Source organism: Gopherus flavomarginatus, chromosome 15, assembly GCF_025201925.1.
Source record: "Gopherus flavomarginatus isolate rGopFla2 chromosome 15, rGopFla2.mat.asm, whole genome shotgun sequence".
Lineage (NCBI taxonomy): Eukaryota > Metazoa > Chordata > Testudines > Testudinidae > Gopherus > Gopherus flavomarginatus.
This window is the reverse complement of record NC_066631.1, coordinates 31837023-31857145: the sequence shown is the minus strand read 5'-3', so window position 1 is coordinate 31857145 and position 20123 is coordinate 31837023. Positions and strand designations below refer to the sequence as shown.

Below are 20123 nucleotides of genomic sequence, written 5' to 3'. Positions count from 1 at the left end.
AAGTGGGCATCAGTCCTGGGAAATGCCGACTTGCCCAGTGAATGTATTAGCTGGTGATCATGTACTGCTGCTAGCAGGGGAACGTTCCTTTCAGCTGGCTTAGGATGGACACATAACGACCCCCATTAGCGCAGGCTCCTGCTGGGTAGCAAGGGTCCACTAGCCACAGCCTGATGCACTGCAGGCTGCAGTTCAAAACCATGCAGATACCAGTGGCAGAGAAGGTGTTAACATCTCTGCCATCCATCAGCAGAAGTCAGATTCTTGGCCCACGTAGGGGCTGGCGATGCAGCGTGGGTGGAGGGGGGCCAAGATGCTCTAGACAGATGTGAAGAGTTGAAATCCATGTGTGCTAATAGTGCTGGAAGACAGAGGGGCTTTCGTCAGCAGGCCAGCAAAGGCGCCAGGTCAGATGGATTTGATACTAATTTACTTAAAACGGTAGGTGATATCATTTAGAAACCACGGGCTGCATCATTGAATTTGTTGCTAGTTCCCAAAGGAGTGAGGAGAGAAGCAAAGGTGAGGCTGGTGTTTACACTTTGTGACATTTCTATGAATAGCTGCTAAAGACCAATTTTCTCTCTTGCTAGTTGTTGCAGAAATGGCAGCTGAGCTGTTTGAGTAGGGGGCACTCAGGCCGGCTGACTGCCTCTGGAATGGCTCTTCTCAGGGAGGTCTCTTGGTTCAAGTACCATTAGCCTCAAGAGGGTGTTGCCTAGGTGACCTGGAAGCAGTTATTAGCGTGCCTCCGTCTGCAGCTGATATTGCAGCTGCTTGATGCTGCTGAGGCTTGTAGGTCCCTGGCACAACACAGCAAGCTCCTCTGGGCATTGCTCCCACACTTGCTTATGACAAGAGCTGCACAATAAATTGGGTACGATTTGCACTAATGTCCAAGTTCAAAGGCAAACCTCTCTTGCAACGGTGGGGTCCTGGTACATGACTAGAGCTCCCCCGCATTATGCAGTGCTTAATTTGTGCTAAGGTTTGCCAGGACTGAGCCCCGGCACCTCTGGGCCTGGCGATTCAGAGCCCGGCACATCTGGGCCTGGCAGTTCAGAGCCCCGGCACCTCTGGGCCTGGCAGTTCAGAGCCCGGTACCTCTGGGCCTGGCAGGTCACAGCTCCAGCACCTCTGGGCCTGGCGGTTCAGAGCCCGGTACCTCTGGGCCTGGCAGGTCACAGCTCCAGCACCTCTGGGCCTGGCAGTTCAGATCCCGGAACCTCTGGGCCTGGCAGTTCAGAGCCCGGCACCTCTGGGCCTGGTAGTTCAGAGTCCGGCACCTCGGGGCCTGGTGATTCAGAGCCCAGCACCTCTGGGCCTGGCAGTTCAGAGCCAGGCACCTCTGGGCCTGGTAGTTCAGAGCCCTGGCACCTCTGGGCCTGGCAGTTCAGAGCCTGGCACCTCTGGGCCTGGCAGTTCAGAGCCCCGGCACCTCTGGGCCTGGCAGTTCATATCCCGGCACCTCTGGGCCTGGCAGTTCATATCCCGGCACCTCTGGGCCTGGCAGTTCAGAGCCCCGGCACCTCTGGCCCTGGCAGTTCAGAGCCCGGTACCTCTGGGCCTGGCAGTTCAGAGCCCTGGCACCTCTGGCCCTGGCAGTTCAGAGCCCGGTACCTCTGGGCCTGGCAGTTCAGAGCCCTGGCACCTCTGGGCCTGGCAGTTCGTAGCCCCGGTACCTCTGGACATCCTGTGCTGCTGCTCCTCAGACTAAAATCGTTACTTTTCTCTTTCTGTTTGCTTTCCAGAGATTCACTTTCCAGGGAACTGATACTTCTTTGGGTGATCATTTATTTGATTATGGAAAAACAGGTCTGCCACCAACACTAATGGGAGGCGGCTATTTAAATCCCTCTCCTTGAGTTTAAGAGAGAATTTTAATGTACTCTTTTGTAGTTTAAACTCACTTTTGTCTTTTGTCAGGCCACTCAGTCCTGTTAAAAGATTATGGTTCCTCAAAGCCATTTTGACTGCCTTTGCAGTTCTTTCAACCTCTACTTAACCAACTGACCACGGGTGCCTGGGTCCCAGTTAAAGCTTTGCTAGATTGAGCTCCAGTTACAGCCTTTACAGCTCCTTCTCAAATGCCCATTTTTCAGCCCTGTGTTTTCACGCACCTTCAAGATTCCATAAAATCGCAACCCAAAGTTCCAAGGGTGAAATTGTAACACTCCCATGGAGATGGGTATCCAGACTCAAAATACGTTCTTTTTCTTCCTCTGGGGCTTGCTCTCAGAAATGTTTCATCTCTAATGATCTCGCAGTCTGTGAATGCAGGTATTTCCCAGATGTGGTGATGGATACACAGGACGGAGCTGGAACATGGAAGGCATTCCTCTTTCTTCGCTATCTCAAGCAGGTTCTCACAGCCAGGGTAAATCCTTGCAGCTCCCTTGACCTCATCAGAGCTACAGAGATTTCCAACAGCAGAGGCCCAGACTCACTGAGTGCGTACTATGATCCACTGAGAACTTCACACACCCCAGATCTATCATGACACCCTCATTGATTCCTTGTCTGTGTTCACTTTGGAATTGTTCCGTTGCTTTCCCTGGAAGTTAGACACAGGTTGCATAACAGAAACTTCTCTTTTCTCCATACAGCATCTCAAAGGTCCGATTGTCAGAGGTAACACCCAGTAAAACCAACAGGAGTTGATGGGTGGACTCGGCCTCTTTGAAAATGAGGCTCCTGGTATTTTACATTCGCAATAATGCTTTGCCTTCTGTGGCTTGAACTTCCAGCTCTAAAGAGAGCACACTAGAGCTTCTCCTTCTGCGAGCTTGGCCTCAAGAACTGACTCTTCCTGCTCCCTCAGGACATGAGACTGGGCAGCGCATCTGAGTAACAGGCACCCTGGCATGCAAAAGGCAGCCCTTCATCTGCAGAGGTGTGAAAGCACATCCATTAATATATTAGCACTTTATTTTTTAAAACTTTTACTATCCGTCTCCCTTCGAATGTTTGGTCCATGTTTTAGGCAGAAAGTTTCTGCTAGTGTTTTGCTGGTATAAGCGCATGGATGGTGCCCGCATTAGCTAAACCCCGTGCTTGTTCTGTCTCACTAACCACTCTCTTTTGTCATTTACCTGATCACAGTTTCTTGAAGCAACAGAAACATCCCTTATGAAATCAGAAATAGTGGTTGTATCCCTTTTCGTTTACCAAGCCAGTCTGCACATGACCATGGCTGTGACTAGGGATGTCCACACAAGCATTAATGACACTAGATTGACTCTGATGCCAGCGGGATACCAAAGTGGCCAGTGATAGTCAGATCAGGGCCCAGATTTTCAGAAAGTACTGAGCACCTGCCTTCAGAAAATCAAACACTTTCCAGGTGCCTCAAGTTGGGCACCCAAAAACCCAAGTCACTTTTGGAAATGTAGGCCAAGGGGAGCTCTCTGCCAAGGCTAGATTTTTCTCAGGTACATCATGGTATGAATGGACTATAACACGAAGGCAATGTAGCTCTGTCACTGCTCCAAAACTCTACCAGCCAGAACCCCATTCAGTCACCAGTGTGGCACTGGCTAGTACCTTGGGGCTTGCAAAGTAGACTGTCGGTGTATTGCTGTCTCTTCGGGATTAGTTAGGCACTTTATATGCTTGTGAGTGAGCAGGGAAAACCCAACACAGCTTTCGTTCTGGTGAGTTTTTAAATCCTAGATTTCATTTTAGCAAAAGCTTTGGCTTTTCACTTTAACATGGCCAAAGTGAATTTGTAATCATGCAATTATCCTCCTGCTAAATTAATATATTAAAATGTTCAAATAATTGTTCCTGTAATTAAACAGACAGATATTAGAGAAAATGAAGGCATTTTAGTTCTGCTCTCTGGAATCTGCTGACCTTTAACCTTCCCTAGCTATTACTCAGGCAGTGTGAAAACGATTGGATAATTGGATGTTTCATGTTCTTGTGAAATCATCAAAGCAGGAGAGGGAAGAAGTCGGCCCAAAGTTCGTGCTGAACCATGCCGTGCGGGTTTGTTAATTAGGTGTCTTTTTTTTCCTTTGCCCATTGTTAAAATTTAGAAATTATTGTCTACAAAAATTGTCAAGGTCATTCCTTAACCTTGGCAGCTATTTCAAGCATATAGGTTCCTATTCTTAATTACAGCCTACATAGCACTGGGACACCTTTGCTATATGACCAGTGGTGCATGACTTCACATCTTCTACTCTACTCCGGTGTAATACAAGCTCTCAAGTTAAGGACAAGAATAACTCACATTTTCTCTGTCACTTACAACACTGCAAGAGAGCATTTTACCTGGGCGCACATCTATCTGCCTAGCTTTGGACAAATAAGGAGACTCATGGGTTTTTTAATTGAGATACACATGTGCTAAACTAGTCTCATGGTGTCAATGCCATGTTAATGCCATGGTGTTAATGTCTTCACGTTAATTTAACGTTGGTAGAAACCCAAGGCATGAATAGGAGGAAGAGAGCAGAGAAGGAAACTTTTTATAGATTCATAGATTTTTAAAGCCAGCTGGAACTATCACGATCATCCAATCTGGCCTCCTGTATAACATAAGCCGGACAACCTCACCCAGTCATTTTTGCATAAAGCCCCTAAATTCTCGCTGTGCTAAGGCAGAAAAGACATCCACTCTTGATTTAAGAATTTCAAGTGATAGAGAATTCAACACATTCCTAGCAGGGTTGTTTCAGGAATTAATTTCACTATTAAAAATAGTATCTTATTTCTAGTCTGAATTTGTCTAGCTTTAGCTTCCAGCCATTGGAACTTGTGCTTTTGTCTGCTAGATTAAAGAGCCGCCTATTGTGACAAATTTCTTCCTCATGTAGGTGTCACAGTTCAGGGCAACCCCTCACGCTCCAGCAAGGGCACACACTCTTAGGCCTCCGGCTCTTGGGAGGAGACCTGTGTCGCTCTTCCTCTTGAGCAGAGAGTTTCTGGGTTGCAAAGCTCCCTGCCTACACTGTGAGTTCCTCAATCAAACCAGAATACCTATGCAGGCCAGCTTTACTTTTCTCCTCAGAGCCAGTAAATAGTGTCATTGTCACAGTTAAGTTACCACCCAACTCTTTCTAAGCAAGCACATTGATTCTTAAGGTGAAAGCATGACAGAGAAAACATTAAAACCATAAAAGCACCTGCACACAGGCTGATAAGCACCTGCAGGGCTCTGGCAGGGGAACAGTCCTTCAAACTCCACCCAGGTGGTTTTCTGTGCTTACACGTTCGTAACAGCCATTAGCTCAGAACCGGAACACATATGAATCTGAGAGTCTCTCCTTTAAGCCATTTGGGCCTTTTGATCCTGGGAATAGGTCATTCAGCAGATACTAGGATACACTGACTCATTGTGCTGGATTCAGCCCTGGGGTAACACTCTCTGCTTCTAACAACAAGCTCCTCCATCTGGTCCATAACTGGGAGCTAATGTCCTGGAGAGCAACCGTCAGCCTGCAGTTCTGTCTGTCTGTTACTGTATCAGAGGGGAACCATAACTGTACATGGAGTGTGAAGAAGCCTGGGCTGAGAGAAGCCTTTTCTCTAGCTCTGCCGCCTGGCAATTACAAGATGGCCATCTGAGTGGAGTTGCTTTCGCATGAAGAAGAGGGAAGTGAGACAAGGGAAGGAAATGACAGGGAACATCAGTCAACTTAACTTCCTGGTGCCTCTTCCCAACTCCCCCTTCCTGCACACTCTGCTCCTCCTGCCAGGTCCCATGCAGGATGCTATAGTCACTAGGCACTAGGGCTAAAATCCAGCCCAAGGAGCCAGGTAGGGTGCTAGAGGTAGGAACCCTCACCCTCAGACCATGGAGTGGCTATAGAGCCCCTGTGGGACTGTCATGTTTGGTACCTGCCCAGTGATGGATCCTCTGTGCCATCCCATCCCACCCCACCCCACCCCATGCAAGGACAGAGCTGTTTGCAAAGCAGAGCTTGTGCCCTTTGGCACCTTCACCATATCCAGGCCCCACATCCCCACTGCCCAATGGATGTGAGCAGGTTCTGCTACACAAGGGCACTTTGTGGCCGAGCAGGAGTTGCAGGGTTTGATGTACACTGAGCCCCTGTACCTGAGCTGCCCAGGAGGAGTCCCCAGATCCTCGATGCACATGTCAGAATGCCTGGAAAGCTTATCAATATTCAGCAGATGGAGCAGGTGCTGGAAATGCCTTGCTGTTCTGGAAGAGCTTTCGTGTCAGGCAGGTCAAGTGTCTGCTTGAGTTTCCATTTATCAGTCCTTATGTTCAGGGCCTTGCAGTTTGGATGAACTGATATTAGCAAAGTTCATGGGAACAGTGTGCAATGCAGCGCTCACGGTATCATTCATCTCTTCACACAGGCATAAATAAGAGCTTTATTGTTTTGTACCATCAGAACCCGCTAAAGCTGAGCAAGGAGTTTGCAACAAATAGTTTATTCAGTAAATTTTGTCATTTTGTGACTTGTTCACAAACAGGATTTTGATATTCTGTAGTGTGCAGGTTCTTCCGTTAATAATCCTTGGTGTCTGGGGAAATGTCATTGTGAATATTCACCAGTTAAAATTTGTGCTGTAATGGTTATTACACACATTACGCGGTATTGTTTCCTGATGTAGGTAACAAACCCAGAAAGCACAAGATGCAAATGTTACAATCAAATATATGGTTCATGTTATGATAGCTGCAAGAGTTAACCAGTCAAGGAACACAAACAATACCATATGCCTCACTAAGACAGCACAAATTTGTACTTGTATATTTCATCATAATGCTCACAGTTTTTGTTGTGTTGGCTAGTTGCATAAATTATGTGCTATATCTGTTTCTCACTAAGTGACTTATGTAACTCATCATCCCAGCATAAATGTGAATTGCAAATTTACATCTGTGAATTTACAATTGGGATCAGAATTTCAAATTCATTTTCAGTGAATACTTGAGCTAAGAATGTGCTTTATTGACACAAGGCCTCCTCGTTGTTTTTGAGAATTCATGTTAGTGCAGCAGAAGCACTTAGATGGTCACAGAAAGTGTGCACAATAGGATCATAAATAGGGTTGACTAGAAATGTGCTTTCAAATTCAAGTAAATCCTCACACATAATTTCCCCCCAATTATCCATTCAGTGATGAAATTCACCCTGGAGAGAGCCAGCACTTCAACCCAGTGTTGCAGAGACTTTGCACTAGCCCTATGCATACGTGTGATTTTCACTCTCAAGTCCTGAACCACTTGCAAATCTTTTGCGCACACTAAGACCAGAACACACCGGTGTAAGCGCACTGCATCAAATGGCTCCTGAAATGACAGGAAATAGTCCCGCCAAAGGTCCGGAGGTTGCTGGTCCAGTTCAGTGCACAGTCAGAGCCGGCTCCAGGCACTAGCCCAGCAAGCAGCTGCTTGGGGCAGCCAGCGGTGAAGGGCGGCACGTCTGGGTCTTCAGCGGCAATTCGGCAGCGGGTCCCTCAATCCCTCTTGGAGCGACGGATCAGCCGCCATATTGCCGCCGAAGACTGAAGCCAGGGTGGTAGAGCTGCAGATCGCGATAGCGGCTTTTCTTCTTCTTCTTCTGCTTCTTCTTTTTGCTGCTTGTGGTGGCAAACCCCCTGGAGCCCGCCCTGTGCATGGTACCATGCACTTTCTTGTGTGTGCAGCAGCTTGGTCACTGGGTTTCGAGCACTGACTCCAAGCAGTGTCAGACATTCTGAAGGAGGTTTGTGGCCTCATGCCCAACCTCACACACTTCTGAAATAAATGAAGTTTCTTTGAACTGGAAAAAGTCTGGGATTTAGAAAGGGTTGATGGCTGCAGTAAAACTGCCTCCTTCTATAACCAAAACAAACATTAAAACTCCAGGAGAAAAGAGCTGGGATTGTTTAAAAAGAACCTCAGATCTGGGCTCAGGCCTGACAAACTAAAACTACCAACCTGGTTTTTGGAAGAATTTTTAATGTTGTTAATCTACCTAGAGATTAGTTTGCTTATATTTGGTAGGTAATATAACCTAGTTACCACGTTAATCCAGGCACTCCTTCCACCAACCTCTCTCCGGATGCCTGACTTGTTATCACGGCGGGATGTTGAGTTTCAAAAGGCAAATGAAGATCAGATAACATGCTTCTCTTACGCGGGCTGCCATCCCGGCCCAGAACTGAACCCAGGATCCTTGTAGTACAACAGGCAGTTACTAGGAGCCATGGCACACTGCAGGGGAAGCTGTTTGATTCGAAGGAAGGAAAGGAATGGAGCATCAGAAAGCCTTTCCTAGGCCTCTCTCAGGAGCGTTTCTGAGTGGCTGGCTCAGAGGCAGGAAGTCTGATATCAGGACAAGTATCAGGGGGTAGCTGTGTTAATCCGGATCTGTAAAAAGTGACAAACAGTCCTCTGGCACCTTATAGACTAGCAGACATATTGAAGCATAAGCTTTTGTGGGTGAATACCCACTTCGTCAGATGCAGATTGACATCTCAAAATGACCACCAGGTTGATAGCTCCTCTGCCAATAAGTTCCACTATCCCAGCTCATCTGAGGGGCGATTCCATTTCTGTGATGGGATAAGCTACTTCAGACAGGGTGACCTGCAAAAAGTGATGCTTTCTAAGTGCGGCATGTATTAAAAGGGGCAGCAGGCAGTATCCCTCAATGGGACTCCCAGCCCTGGAAAGACTAGCAGGGAGGCCGTGCTATTTGGTCAATCCCAGAATTACTCACGTCCTGAAAGAGAGATGGAACTAGAGCACCAGCCAGATTTTGCTAAGTTTGCTGAGTTTGGCTGCTTTCTGGAATGCATGCGCTCTGGGAAGAGAAGCCTATGTCTGGAAATACAGCTACTGTTTTGTGATGGACTCACAAATTACCCGAGCTTCTCTGTAACCTGCTTCTCACTGACTTATAAGAAGCTCCTGTTTTAATGTCTTATGCTATTTATCCTACAGCTTGAATCTGATGCTTATGAAAAGAGATACAATACTGGCCTCTGATGTCTCCTAAGGCTATCCGGTAACAAAGCCACTCCAGCAGAAGGCAGAATAGCACAACACACGCAGCAGGGAAAATATGCATGGGTCAAAACAGAATCCTAATAAAAAAGATTCACTAATAATTGTTTGCTGTAAAAATGGCAGAATTCCTAATGAACATTTTTCCTAATGAAGTATTCCATCAGCTCTACAAACAAACGGGACTTTCTTAGTTATCTGCCATTAAAGTCTTGTAAACCATTGTTCCACCAGCCCGGCCTCTGTGTTATATCCCCTGTCCTCACTCTGTCTCTCTTTTCTCAATTTAGGCCCCACCCTACAAAGACTCACCCACATGCTTAGCTTTCCACAGGGCGAATAGTCCCAACTGAATCAGTGAGAACAGTCACTGTTTGTAAAGTTCTATGCTCCAGACTCCGCAGGATCAGGCCGTAAGACCATAAACTCTTTGCAGCAGGAACAGACTCCTAGTGAACGTTTGTAAAGAGTCTAAGACACAGAAGAACGGTCTTGGCTGGGGCCTCTAACTGCTACTAACTGCAATAAGACTCAATAATAATAAGGGTTGGACTCTTCCCAGCAGGTTTTCTAAACTCCATAGGGAACAGTGGACAAGTGGAAGAAATGATACACTGGATTCCTATATCTATTTATCTCTCTATCCATCCCCATACACTCTATCTATCTATCTAATCTAATGACCAGAGTCTCTCGTCACTTTTAGAACCTTTTAAATTTTATTCTATGGTATTTTGGCTGGTCCTGTAAGAGGCAGTTGTGATATTTTGCAACGTGCTGCAATTAATTTTTACTTCAGATTTATAACAAACTACGATTATCCATCCCCTGCACATCACTATCCCTAATTAATAAATCCTGCCTCATTGTGTCCTGAGCTGCTCTAGAGGTTAGATATTCCATCCCCTTGAGAGTATACAGATACACTTGCTCTCTACTGGTAAGTAAAGTCAGCTTGTTTTCCCTAGCAGTGTATGGGGTGGGCCAAGGAGAGCAGTCCCCTCTAAGCAGCTAGCTTGGGAGAACCATGCTGTAAAGCTGGACTCTAGAGTAATGCGCTCCTAGTGTGCTTTTAATTAAGCTGCTTTTTGGAAAGACGTAACTACTGAGTTGAGACTGACTCGCCATTCTGCAGAAATCATGATGAAAACAAACAGAAATGTGACAGCAGCAAAGAATCCTGTGGCACCTTATAGACTAACAGACGTTTTGGAGCATGAGCTTTCGTGGGTGAATACCCACTTCGTCAGATGCTCCAAAACGTCTGTTAGTCTATAAGGTGCCACAGGACTCTTTGCTGCTTTTACAGATCCAGACTAACACGGCTACCCCTCTGATACAGAAATGTGACAAACTCCCCAATGGCAATGTAGGACTCCCCCACCCCCCAGCAACCTACTCATCCTGGCTAACTGCGGAACTGGGATATCCTGAGTGGCTCCTGGGACTGACTGACACTTTCAGCCTATGGGGAAACTTTTGCCCTAGATACTGAGCTATAGTTGCTGATTTTTTTCAACCCAAGGAAGAGGCAATAATTTTCTACTGTGCTGTGGTGCTTGGTTCATTATTTGCTCTGTGTGTGACACACATTCATATACATACATCTACCCACTGCTTTAAATTTCCACTCTCTTTTTCCTGGTGCCACTCAGCTCTGTCTCTTAATGCCATTCTATTATGTCGCCTGTCTCAGGGCGGGAGACAAAGTGAGATGGATGTTCCGAGTATATGGATACCAAGGGCTTGGTTTCCTTAGCAATAACAACAGCAGGGAAACTCTGCACAATCCTTCCCTAGCTCCACAAATTTTTACTGTCTCATACAGCGGGGAGAACAGAATTAGATACAAAGTATCCAGTTCAAATGCAATGTGACACAACCTAATGGAGTAACTACATGTACAACAGGCACTTACGCTGTTCATAAGCTATGTATTGTTTCTTTTCAGATTGCATTGAGGTTAGTGCAGATACAGTATAAAGTCTGAAATAAGATAGCAGTACCCCTTCTGCTCCATCCCTTTCCTGGCACCTCTTACTGAGGGGAAATTACCTGGCTGACATGCTGCATTCCTAGGTTTTGAATGTATTTATTGTCCTATAATGTTTCATGCACTTCATATGCATTCAGAAGAGTCATTCGCTATAGCTGGCTGAAGTGAGGAGGACGCGTCACGCCAACAGAAGCCAGGGGAAAATATTCAAACCCTAGTTAAGCTAGAGCGCGGTGTGATGCTGGCGCTGGCCTGGGCACCAACCATTAGAAGCAGAATTTGCGCCCCCTGAGGAATGCTAGGCCTTAGAAGGGGCTCTCTGTCTAACAGATCTTTCCCATCTACGACACTTCTGATTGTTTGATCACATTGTTTGGAGGAGGCCTGAGCACTGAGGGTCATGTCCATTTCTTATGTTGCTCTCTCATATTCATCTGATACTGATGAATGTCTTCTTGCAAGGCAATAATAGCAGAGGCCCCAGGCTATGACTATTTCTAAGGTCACCAGAGAGAGCAGCAGACTGTATACCCATATGAATGTACTCAGTTGCTGAAGGATAACAATGATCCCACCTGGATTCTTGGCTATGGTTCTGCAAACTTTGCATGAGATCTGTAACCTAAGTCCTTGGGTACAACACCATGATGCCCACGTGAGGGGCCTGCTAATTCTAATGTACAGCACCTTCATTTTTCATTGCAAGTTGGTCTGTCCTCAGTCTGGAGGTCATTGCTAAGCTCTCACCTTCCCATCTCCTCCACATTCCAGTGGACTGTTCTCCGCTCTGCTATTACCAATGGAAATTACCTCCTCGACCTGTGTAAAGCGAGTTCTGTTGTTTTTTAATTATAACCCAGGGGCCCCGCTTTCACAACTAGAGGCACACTTTGCACATGAAAATGGATGGATTTATCTCACTCTTTCATTAGCAATATTTCTCAAAGCCCTATTTTGTCCTTGCTTTCTTTTCAAAGTGTGTTTATTTTCTGCTGTATTCGTTGAAGCGCGGTTCTGTTTAGAAGTTTTTCTCCACCTTGAGTTCAGGATTCTCTCCTGGGACCGAAACTCAAAGCCTTAAGGTTCAAAGTTGCTAATAAGTCGAGTCCAAAACAACAAAGGGGGTCAGGTCTAAAGACGGAGTCCAAAGTATAAAGCAAGTACTGACCCCTTTGACAGAGGGGCAGGTGCCTACACAGGGGCAGCTTTTCTTTATTACCCCCCGCTCCTCGTGCACGCACACACTCACACACACTTTTTGTTCTTTTTCAGATTCCATCTTAAAGCCATTCTGTTTCCTGCTGGAAACTTTCCTGCCAGGATTTTAATTTCACTCCAGGGGCTGTAGGGAGGACAGGGTGGGGAGGTCCAGGCTGTCCTCTGCTCCCAGGATCAGCGCGCAGTGCACCTCAGTGCTAGGCAGCCTGGGCAGCCGAAAGTCCAGCATACTCAGGGCAGTGGCTGCCAGCCAGTGGCAGGCCTCGTCTTTGTTTTCTATGCGCAGAGGGGTGGGGAGCTGAGAAATGGGATTATTCCAGGAGGTGAGGGTCCCTAACTCTAAGCCCTACCCTGCCTGCTTTCAAAAGCAGTAACAAGTGCAGGAGCAGCTTAAAGGACTAGAGTATAAATTGCTGGTGCAGCCAAATATTTAAAGCAAAATGTTTCAATAAAATAAACCTTTAAAAGCTCCCATTACTTCCACATCACCCCGCAGTTCCCTGTTAACTGTAATGCCGAGAAGCATCGGGTTCACTGCAAGAGTGCCAAGGAGGATTATGAGAATATCAGGGATAACCAGGGCCTAAATGGCTAACTAGCCAAAGAACCTCCACGTACAGCTAACGCTTCTGGCTTTTATGGGTTTAATGTTGCAGCTTTAACCAGGTGTTCCCTCCCCCAGCCTGTCTTTCTCTGCTCCCGATGCATCACACCTAGCTTTCCCAGGGCTCCTTCTGCCCTGTTGGGACTGCGATGAGAAATGTTCATGACTCAGATCCCCCGTTCCTGGTCTGCAGAGCGCATATGTCAGGAGCGTAAGGCTAGACACAGAGCAAGCATCACACATGGGCTCAGGATGCCCATCTCTACTGCTCTCTTATCAGTCACTTTATAAAATGGGAGGGTGTTTTCCCTAGGCCAGGCGATCCTCTCCTCACCAGGGGAGAATTCCTACTGGACCCCATCCAATGCCACCGAAGTCAACGGCAAGCCTCCCTTTGAGTCCCATGGCCATTGGGCTGGGTCCTTGTCATGAGCTGGGACTCTGTGGAGCACATGCAGCTAATTCAGTGACAAGCCGGAAGCTCAATGGAGCTGTGTGGATCTCCACTAGCTGACGGTCTGGCTCCAAATGTGAACCAGTGTGTTGCTTCCCTGCCAGGCGATGTGCACACAGGAAAAAGGAGGCAGCATGCCCTGGTGGAAACCTGGATTCTATTGCCAGCTCTGCCACTGGCCTGCTGGGTCACCATGGACAAGTCACGTCCCTCCTGTGCCTTGGTTTCCCCATCTGCAGAATGGGGATATTGACACACGCCATCCTTTTTAAAGTGATCAAATATCTCTAGATGGAAAGTGCCAGATAAGATCTAGTTATTCTTGCTACAGGCAGTTTGGGCTGCCAGAGAGAAGTGCTACCCACGCCTTTCACTACGAGATGAGCCCTGAGGTCCATACTGTTCACAGAGCCTAAGCCCAATCCCAGCAAAGTCAGTGGAAAGGTTCCCATTGACCTCAGTGCAATTGAGACCCAACCCCTTGGTCCTTCCCCTGGCCAGCTCTCACTTGGCTACTATGGGAGTTTTCACTGTAGGCTCCTGCCCCCTGAGTGGTAACAGCCAGTGAATCTGATGGGCACAGGAGAGCGATTGCCTTGCAGATGCTGGGCTGGCAGTGCACATTTTTCCACCCAGCTCAGATATCTCACTGCAATGGCCACATGAGACACAGAGGCTCATTTGGTGCCAGCTGGCAAAGGGGTCACTACTCTGTGTCAGCAGCTCCTCTCAGGCCTGACAAGCTCACTGCACCTAACATATGACTTCCCTGGAATTCAGCCATCAAGCATATCATGGAAAGTCTCTAATAAAAGCTTATGTCAGGCAGACCTCATAATGGGTGCGAGATGTATGTACCACTTCCATATAAAGACTTATGACTAGCCACTGGAAGTCTATTCCTTAAAACATCTCTATTAAGGCAGAGTGGACAGACAGGTTTCTTTCAGATAGGTAAGACATGTATCTCTCTATCAAATCCCTTCATAGACACTTCTTCAGCAAAGACCCTGTATATTTTACAGCAAGGGTAAAAAATGCCAAAGGAGAAAGGAAATGAATAAATACATTGCTATGTTAAAGGAGTTAATGGCTGCCATCCAACGACTCTTTGGTCCAAAGGCAATCATGGACATTGTAAGCCAATCTGCAAATGGAATAAACAGCAGGATGGGAAGACACTTGAGACTGACCCACAGGGGCTTGTCCTGTCTTTAGGGTGCAAAGACAGAGAACTTTGGGAATATAAGTAGAAGGCAAAAAGAACAGCATTTTATCCTGTACTTGAGGAAGTAGTCAGGCAGTGTGAATCAGCATGAAAACCAGATCCCAACCTGTCCTGCTTGGAAAGGCTTCAGGAAAGCTTTGGGTGAGCTGAGTGCATTTAGACAGATAGTTAGCCAGGTAAAGTGAAGATAGTCTATAAGAAGCTGGCTATACTTTTGTTTTATATGTAACCATTTTTGTCTGCAGTTATTATTCCTACTCAATATCTCTTAAATCTTGTTTGGTAATAAACATACAATAGTTTCACTATCCTGCAGTGTTGCAAAGGGCCTCATCCTGAGTTGTGCCAGTCAAGCTGTATGTCCACCGTTCCTTCAGGGACAGCAAACCTGGTAATTTCTGTGAACATCCAATGACAGGGCTGGAAACTACAGGGAGACTCTTTCAGAGGAACTCCGGGGCTGCAGTGCCTCTGTTGTTAACCTGCAAGGCAAAGGAAGGGCAGACACAGCCCGGAGGCCATTGTTTGGGTGACTACCAGACTGGAGGGTCTCAGGGAGCTGTCACCCAGGTAAGCAACAGCAAGTCTCCCACTCATTGCAGGCAGGCCAGTAACATGGTGACCCACAGCCATGGGCACCCCAAGAACCATTACACCATTCAAGATGGGTGATATTGTGATGTCATCCCAGGGATGGCTGTAGGAGGATCTGGGGGAAACCCCAGTGGTTATTTACATAGTTTAGTTTCAAGCCCCATCAGTGTGTTTAGCATTGTCCAAAACATGGAGGGAGAACACAGCTTCTGCCACGAACAACACACAATCCACATTGTACAAACTAAATAATTCAGGCATGTAATACAGCAAGTGATCAGATGGAGAAGGCACATGTGCGTGGTGTGTGTGTGTGTACATATACACACATAAAACCATATCTAGAGAACGAGATTTTCATTTACACTAAGACTACTTTGTCACCACTCTGACAATGTAAAGGGGCCTTAAGGTGGATAGAAATTACATTTGCACTTGTTTTATGGCTCCTTTACACTGCCAAGGGAATTTCAAGTGGTCTTATGTAAATCAGAATCAGAGCTAGATGCTATATATTGTTGCCCCTTTGTCCAAGCGATTGGCCAATATTCTCCTTTTGCAGGGTTGTTTCTGTCTGAAGGAGAAACTGATGATACAAGCCAGTGCATGCCTGGTGTAATCCAATTTATTCATAAAAAATCCACAAAGTCCAATTTTCCTGAATGCAGAAAAAACAAATGGCAGGGGTTTCCTTGCTCAGAAATCCCTGAGTCTGCCTTTCCAGGGCACTCTGTGCCCAAGAAGCTCTGTCTCTCTGCTTGTTCTCGGGTCCCACTCAGAACTACTCCCCTGGCTTTCTGCTTCTATCACATGTATCTTTTCTTAGCCTCTGCATTTGCAGCCACACAGGATAGCTTTGAGCTGCCATATGCCTGGGCAGCCCCTCCATTGCTTGTAGCCTTTTCACAACATAAAGGGGCTTCATTGCTCCTTACATTGAGCCTGAAATAAAGTACTTGGTGTACCCATTGGCTTTATCAAAGTCGATGATTGCCTGTGGGTCAGAGAGTCACCCGATAGCGGCCATGGCTCCTTTAAGCATAAATATATACATTGTCCTGCATTTTTACCCTGGTTGTAAAACACTGACAGTCTTTGCTGAAGAAGTGTCTATGAAGGGAAATGAATGAGGAAATCTTGGTTAGATCAGAGACAGCTTAAAGGTAATTAGATCAAAGATTCCTTGCCCAGCCAATTTTAACAAGACTGTCCACAAATGATCTGGATTCTCGACTTAAGGACATACTTCTGTTGATGGGCTTGGCTTGGTGTAAGCAAGATAAGATTCCTCCTACTGCCTACCCAGCCCATAGCACCTCTGCCGCTATCTGCGTCCCTGCCTGCTCAGTGCGTCTTTCACTGTGGCTGGAAATTATTCTATTATCCAGACTGGCACAGTCCCTGAAATGTGCTAGATGCTTTCTGAACTCCGAGAAGGATGCAGTCTCTGCCCCAAAGAGCTTCCAGTCTAAAATGGCTCCTTTCTGGCACAGGTATGCTTACCATGGCCTAAGGTTCAGGGCACAACCCAAGACAGCAGTCAGTTTACAATCTTGAAAGAGTCATGAGAGTTGGTTAAGTAAACACCTCCTGTTCTGTGTGCAATCATTAGCATGCGAATGGATTTGTAATGTGCTATCTCCTATTCTTGTTACAATCCTTGGCATGAGACTCGGGAATCAGACTTTTGATTACGCATATTTTCTACGAAAGAGAGTTGTTAACCGTACTACTCTGCTTCAACCTTGCTACTGGGCTGATCTCTTCCTGGCAGGCCTTCTCTACGGGCCTCTCTTTGCAGCCTGGGTAATCTGCCAGGAAAAGGTAGGCTGGCCAGCCAAACCAAACGCAGGGCATTCCAAACCAAATACAGCACGTTCCAGAGCTTCACATCACCAATGAGAAACCACTTACATGGTTAGAGTCTTTGGGCCAGATTTGTACCCGTTGTGAATCCTTCCCCCCGGTGATCAAGCTGGCCTATTGTCAGGACCTTCAGTGTCTGGTGCTTCCTGCCCGTGACCATTATCGCAGTGAAGGCCAAAGGCAAAACAAGTTCAGCCTTACAGCTGGGTGGGGAAGTGGTGCAAGGAACATATGCAATGTTGAGATTGCAATTGCCCTAGTCTGGCCGTCCGCAGGGACACCACCAGCAAAATGGATGCATCTGCAGTGTTCACCCAGCTGCATACTCGCTTCTCCTGAGGTATGTCTAGGCCATTAGAAAAGGTTGGGTCACCTGGAGCAAGACGGACAACAGTGAAAGCTAATCATCATGGTCTGGAATCATTCCCTGAAGCGCTGGGCTTTCCGTGTCCCTGGAGAACTGGAATGCTACCACCGCAGTGCTACAGAGAACGCAGTAGGTTTATGACGTGGCAGTAAAAGCACTGAAAGTCATGATCCAGGTCATGGGTCGGCAGCCTTTCAGAAGTGGGGTGCCGAGTCTTCATTTAGTCACTCTACTGTAAGGTTTCGAGTGCCAGTAACACATTTTAACACTTTAAGAAGGTCTCTTTCTATAAGTCTATAATGTATAACTAAACTATTGTTGTATGTAAAGTAAATAAGGTTTTTAAAATATTTAAGAAACTTCATTTAAAATTAAATTAAAATGCAGAGCCCCCCAGACCGGTGGCCAGGACCCGGGTAGTGTGAGTGCCACTGAAAATCAGCTCACGTGCCACCTTGGGCACACGTGCCATAGGTTGCCTACCTCTGATCCAGGCAATTGGGGTGTGTGCCCAGGTGTGTGTATTTTTTGGCACAAAGTACTTGCCATACACTTCGGAGAGGCTCAGAATACATATTGCCTTTAAACACGCTAAAGCACCATTTAATTTGAATGAAATCTACTAAATAGCATGGTGTCAGGTGTAATTATACGGTACCAGCAGTGTGCCAAAAGTAAGTTGCTAACACATTGGCATGGTTACTGTACACTTGGGTGAATTTCAAATACAGTTTTGTTAGTATTGGATCTAAGGGAAAGAAGCCAAGTCTGACTACTGAGGAAAACAAGTAAAGTGCTGTAGACTCATTATTCATCTATGCTCCTGTAGCTTTTGGATTGAATAACAAGCTCTTCTCCCATTGTAATAGAGCCTACTATCTCCTATGCTGCTTTTTTCTCTCCCATTCCCCATTGCCTGGCTGAAAAATTCGCAGGTATGGGGAAAGCACTTGGGAGTAGCAGGATGCCACAGAACATGCAGTCTCCTCTGTGGTGGAATGGGACGCTGGGTGAAGGCTCATGCATGCATGTCCTCTGGGAGGTTGTTCTGAGCAGCGGGCACTGAATGCCTGTATTTAGTGGTAATTGTGCTTATTGCCTGTCTTATTGTTGAGACATCAAGTTTCACTCAGAACAAAAGGCCCTTTCAATGCCGGCAGGGCCAAAAAATACAAGAAAAAAATCTTGTCTGCCCCAGTCCTTTCCCCCTGCTGTTCCCAGGCTAAATGGCAATGTTTTCTCTTTAACACATGCATGCGTCGGCTGGTCCATACTCTCTGTGTGTCTGCCCTCTGCTGGACTGAATCACACCCCTCAAGGGTTTCTTTCTCCTGGGAAGGTCTATAAATAGGCTTGGAAGGATTAGATTTTTATTGGTAAATGTCGGTAAACGTCAATTTCACTGTACACACACAAAGCAGCGAAAAATATTTCCATCCATAGTCACTGAAATTTGCAGATAGACAAAGTCAGAAAAATGCTGCTTGTGAATGTTTTAGAATTAGATTTAAGGATATTTACTTTGTATTTTTTTTGACGTGATATTGACAATTTGTGTTTTAACTGTTAAAACTTTAACTTTTTAAATTTCAAACTCTGTTTAATTAGTTATTGTCTGACCCCTACCCATAATCTACTGCAACTGTTAAATTTAAATAGATGAACATCTTAAAAGAAGCTTAATAAACACTATCCATCAAAATATAAAAAATACTAAGAATCAAACTCTCCCAAGCCTGTTAATAAAGGTGAGCAATTGACCCAATAGCCTCGGCAGCTGATTTTCCATTAGCCCCAGCAGCATGGACTTGTGTTTACAGAGTGGATGTAAGGATCCCTGGCAACAGAGCCCAGGTCTATGGAGCCAGCTGACATTTCCATGTTGCCACCAGGAGACGATGCAGAGCCATACCCAAAGAGCACTGTGGAAATTAGGCATTGCAGGAAGTACCGCCCAGAGGGTCCAGAGTGACAGCACCCTGCAGCCCTGTGTTTGCATAGCACCATTTCACTCTAGATGGTGCCCTAGGAAGTTGTCTGGGCAACAAGGCAGAATTCTGGCTTGTTGCGATGCCAGACCTCACCTCGCTCTGTGCTCTCCAGCTCCAACCCCAGCCAGCCTCTGCCCCTGACTCTTGGCTACTGACCCCGGTTCTAGCAATTCCTTTGATCCCTGCTTGCTGGCTCTCGCCTCATGGCTATCTATGACTTGTGGACACCAGCCCAGCTGTGACTGCTAGGCCAGACTGCCTATGCCCCAGTCCCTTACTGTGGATGGGCCTGAGTTCAGTTCCCCATGCTGCAGATTTGGCTGGCAGATGTCCTGTCTTGTCTGACCATCTGCGGCTACCAACTGCCTTACCTATCTTCTGTGGTTTGTGGTGTTTTCTTAAATACCGAAGACACTTCTTTATTTATCAGTCAGCACTTTCCTGTAGTGACCCACGTTACATTCCTGACATTGCTTCTCCTCCACCTGCACCCCACTCCCTTCCCACTGTTATCACTGCTGTTATATCGCCAAGCCCCTGCGCTGGGTCCTGTACAAACCTATCATCAATGACAGCACCGACCCAAAGAACAAATTGTGCTGGAGCTGTTGGAACCCAGGATCCAAACCCCGACCCAACCCCCAGCTTTGGGAAACCTGATCCCAGCTTGTCTCTTTTCTTACCTAGTCTCAAATTTGAGCCTGACTCCCTCCAATCACTTCCCTGGTGATGATGTGCACATTCCACCCCTTAGCTCCCGCAGGTGGTGCTGCAGGTCAAAGCCTTGTCCCTGAACCCCGTTGCCCACCCGTAAGGCCAACCCTGGCA

General features: G+C 46.6%; 1 long non-coding RNA gene across 1 annotated transcript; it reads right to left on the bottom strand.

Moving 5' to 3' along the window:
- Window positions 1-1051: 1051 nt before the first annotated feature.
- Window positions 1052-1669, bottom strand: LOC127034817 (uncharacterized). The gene is made up of 3 exons (XR_007769503.1): window positions 1621-1669; window positions 1287-1316; window positions 1052-1074 (listed from the first exon to the last, which is right to left on the bottom strand). It is a non-coding gene; the product is annotated as an uncharacterized LOC127034817 (long non-coding RNA).
- Window positions 1670-20123: the final 18454 nt, after the last annotated feature.